The sequence below is a fragment of the Penaeus chinensis genome, chromosome 9 (genome assembly GCF_019202785.1).
Source record: "Penaeus chinensis breed Huanghai No. 1 chromosome 9, ASM1920278v2, whole genome shotgun sequence".
NCBI lineage: Eukaryota > Metazoa > Arthropoda > Malacostraca > Decapoda > Penaeidae > Penaeus > Penaeus chinensis.
This window is the reverse complement of record NC_061827.1, coordinates 15318522-15323521: the sequence shown is the minus strand read 5'-3', so window position 1 is coordinate 15323521 and position 5000 is coordinate 15318522.

Here is a 5000-nt window from a genome sequence, read left to right as displayed (position 1 = left end):
GACGGAGACAGAACTGTAGACATAGACAGAAACAGAGATAGACAGATATAAAGACAGAGGAAGAGGCAGTGAGGCAGTTAGAGAGAGAGAGAGAGAGAGAGAGAGAGAGAGAGAGAGAGAGAGAGAGAGAGAGAATGTGTCTAATGAAGATGGGGTGTAAACAGAGTATGGGAAAAAGAGCGGGGCGTTATACGTACAATAACAAGAAGTAATATTTGCTCACGATAAAATCAATTGACTCATTCTTCATCAAGCGTTGGAAAAGCTTACCTATATTATTATGTTACCTAATCATTTCCTGTGCATATTGAGGAGGAAAGAAATATGGTGATAAGGGGAAAAGTAATATTATGATAAAAGAGGAATGGATATGGAAAGGAAAAAGATGGAAAAATAAACGAGAAAGAAGGAAAATACCAAAAGGAATGGATTATGAATTACCAAAGATTTAAACATACCACTCACATGTAAACTTTTATAGGCCTATACAATTTGTTTCTAGCTGATATATGGCTGCGACACGAATGATATATATTCATTTTCGTATATGAAACTCAGGCTTCTGTGAAGAAAATCGTCTACCTATATTTTGTTAATCTACTATAACTGATTAGACTATATCGTATACCTTACTGATTCTTTGTTTTTGTTATTCTTTTGTTTGTGATCGGTTTGTTATGATAAATGAAGCATACTGTTACGTCAAAATACTGACGATATCCTTTCTCCGTGATCCGACATTTTAGTGAAACAAATTACTAATTCTGCATTTTAGTTAAACAAATAATCAGTAAGAGGCACAGTAAGCGTCCAAAAGAGGTGCAAAGAATTGCATTACACATTTTATATATTTAACTGTAACTCGGGAAGCCATAGGATTGTTATTGTATCTGCTGTGAAAGCGCGACGCCATTTGTATTTTCGAATAGAAAATTACTGTAAATAAGCAGAAAAGGGATCCACTAACGGTTGACGATATATCAGAATGGGCTTCCAAAGTTGACTTGTCATCACAGATATGCGATTATCTTCATCTGCATTGACTCGGCATTTTTGTCTATGATTCCCCACGGAAATGTCTTTGACTGTTGGACTAGCTTTAAAAAGGGTGAGGAAGTGTCCCACGCGCACAAGGACTCTTTAGAATTACAATTCGGATTTATACAAATTTGAAATTAAAACTGTACTGAATATGATGTGAAAAAAAGGAAAGATCCTTCTACTTTATTGTCAAATATTACACTTGACTGATATTTTCTATTTTATTTTGTCCTTACGCGTAAGGACTGTCTTTAATGAGTCCTTATGCTAATTTTCCTCCGTTGAAGATTATTCCTCTTTGGAAATGATAAAAAAAGCTTCGAGGCATCTTTGAATTTAATGCCAAACGTTAATTGATCCGTCTCCTATAACTTGCTTTGATATATTTTGTAAAAAAAAAAAAATATATATATATATATATATATATATATATATATAAATAGTGCCGCCCGCCTTTGCAACTGATGCAATGACAGTAAACGTAGACTGCCATATCACATTTCGAAATACGTTATCATTATTTATTGCAATATTTACCTTATGTATGCATAGATAATCAAAATAGGGTTTACAAAGGTAATTGTTTGTTCTAATCAGAAACATTAACAAAGAGATGTGGAAAAGTGGCAAATCGTATACAAAATCACAAAACAGGACATGCCGTCAATACCCCCCCCCCAAAAAAAAAAAAAAAAAAAAAAAAAAAAAAAGAAAAAAACTTAAACAGTCTAAGAAAATCTAGCTTTGTCGAGGAGTGCGTCGAAAAAAACAATCCTCTGTATTCGAAACACAGTTGAAACAGCGGTCCAAACCGAAATTGCCGGCCTTTCATGGCTGTAGAGCAGTGGTTCCCAACCTTTTTCAGCTTGTTACCCAATTTAGCATGCCACATTAAGCATGTTACCCCTTTCACAAAATGTTGTCAACATTTATATATATATGGCTAAACTAAAACACTAGAAATAATTTCTTTTATTTATTGTATTAGTACATTTTGCATCTCTAATGACTTACCAAAGATGTCAAGAGCATCAGTGAGATGGTTGGAGTTGCATATTTGAAGCTAGTTGAGGAATTCTTAACATTTTTCTGTCACCCCTCCATTACCCCCGAAAAATTGCTAAATAACCCCCAGGGGGTAATTTACCCCCAGGTTGGGAACCAATGCTGTAGAGTAAACGAGCTTACCCCTCATTGTAGTAGGGCACAGAGTAGTCGAAGTCCTCGGCCCGCTCCGCCGTGACAGTGAAGTAGTTGATGGCCAAGTCCTTCGCGCCGCGATGGACCTCCCCAAGCAGCCCACTCCACGTCCCGTTCTCGTCCCTCTCACCCCACTCTTCTGCAATGGGATTATATGTCACTCTCGAATCCTTCCCTAAGATATTCAATTACTTGATTTTGGTGTATAATACCAGGAGACTTTAGTGATAAATATTCATCCTCTACCATCAGGCGCCTGAGTGGTGGAAGTGTACGTGAAGTTGAGCCAAGAGCTCAGAGCATCCATCATCCGTATGTTCGTGCCGTCCAGACCGTCGTCTGTCTCGAAGATGAACGGCATGTCGGCGTAGTCGGACGCTAGGTGGACCGCCCTGCCCCCGAAGTCCGCGAATCGGTCGCAGAAGAAGTCGTCCCAGGCGGAGAAGACGGCGGGGTCCCAGTCGCCCAGCTGGAGGAGCTTCCCGGTGGCCACGTAGGGCAGCCACGTGGCGACGCGGAACACGGGCCGCTGGGGGTCAGCCGAGGGGAAGGAGGGGCACAGGACGGCCACGGAGGTCGTGGACTCGAGGAGGGGCGTCTGGAGGAGGTCCCGCGCCCGGCATGTCCTCCAGACGACCACCAGCACGACCGCCTTGGGCGACCACCAGTCAGGAGGGGACCGCAGGGGCCACGAGGACCCAGAACCCACCAGAACCACCACCACGCCTGCCATAAAAATATGTTTCATAAAGAACAAATTGTATATATTACCATTTAGTTTTGCCGATGAATTTTGAAGGAAAGTTATAAGTTGACTCGAACAGGTCATGACAACTTAGAACGTATCCGTGTCATGATCCCAGCTAAGGAAAGATAAGACATTCAACAGACACACTTAATGTATTCTCAGATATTTTGTTTTATCATAATTAGATATAAAAGGGCAATAAAAAATCTATAATTCTGTAAAAACGAGAATATCGCAATAAAATGTAATGGAGATTTATATGGAAAATATTCTTAGGTACAGAAACGTTTGTTTACATTGTGAATTTGATATTTGAATATATTCTTCACTATTTGGTTTCATTTCATGGGATTCTTAAACTTCTCTGGTTGATTACCACACGCTTATTCTCTGATAGTATTCCTCTACCCATCTGTACTTTCAGTTCAACTGTCGGTACTTTTCTACATACTCGTCACGGCTGGAATGTCTTGCTGATCGAGCTCGTCCTCGGGAATGTCTGGAGGAGGCATCAGGAGCCGGGCAGAGACACTGAGCCCCTTTAACATGCGTTCGACGTCGAACGCCTTCAGTACTTCATCCTCCACCAGCAGTGTTACTTCGTTGTCCTTCGTGGGTCCCGTGAGCACCTCTCGCAGGACCTTCGCTGCCTCCGCCTCCAAATTTGCGTGAAGGGGGTCACGACGCGGTGAAAGTCCCGGCGAATTTGTCTCAGCCAATAACAAGGGTGGGAGACGCAGCAGAATGAAATACCAAATATACATCGCCGACGCAGGGTGACACACCACTGTGTGTATTCTGTACTGTACTGACTAAAGCGCGCATGGGAACCGCCAGCCGAGAGAAATCGCCAATAGGCCGGAATCCAAGACTCGTGATCGATTACAAACAAGACATGTCACAGATAGTTGTGTACAATTATCTGTTTCGTGAGTAATGGGCCCTCTTTTACCTTGGAATATTAATCAAAATTTGTCAGTCACGCAGGCTTTATCTGATGTTGGGCTGCGAGGGTACATGATTTTTCGAAATGCAGTATATTCACGGATACTGTGTTCCAGAATATGTTGAAAGGTATTACTTCACATTCATCTACCCTATCATTTTCCTGACGGTGTATGCATTCTGAGGATTCGCATTACGTTTTACGACAATTGTTTGAGGAATAACTATGTAAACATTTTCTGTAGCGTTGTAAACTTTGTATTATCTGATTCTTCTTACAGTAAAAAGTTCGTCTGTAAAATACTTGCAACCCAATAAAAGCATATACCTCATAACATGAAAAATGGTTGATAGTGTGTTAGAGTGTGAATACCTGAAGGAATGCACAAAAGTGTACCTACACAAATCAACGGTTGTATACAAACATCCATAAGAAAATCATAAAAACACATTATAATTTTATTTGATTTACGAGGAAAATAAAACAAATTACATGAATAAAATATACGAATAAAACATTGTCCATGACTTTCAACATATACATATACATGTGTGTGTGTGTGTGTGTGTGTGTGAGTGTGTGTGTGTGTGTGTGCATGCCTTTGATATGCCTGTTGACGTAGGTATATCGTCATTGCTGAAAAAAAATAATGGAAAAAATGATTCGTCAAGGGATATAATCTATATCGAAGACAAGCTTACCTAAGGCTTAGACACATTAATAGCTGGGTCTGCCAGGTATTTGGGCATCCGACTTTATTATTCTAGATCCATATTGTTTTATAGGTTACCCCACACATACATGAACGTACACACACACACTCATATATACATAGATAGCATAGATATATTATATATATATATATATATATATATATATATATACGTATATACAGTATATATATATATGTATATATACATAAAATATACATAAACATATCTATATACATATATATATTATATATACATAAATATATATACATGTATGTGTATGTGTGTGTGTGTGTGTACACATACACACATACATATACACACATGCATATATATATATATATATATATATATA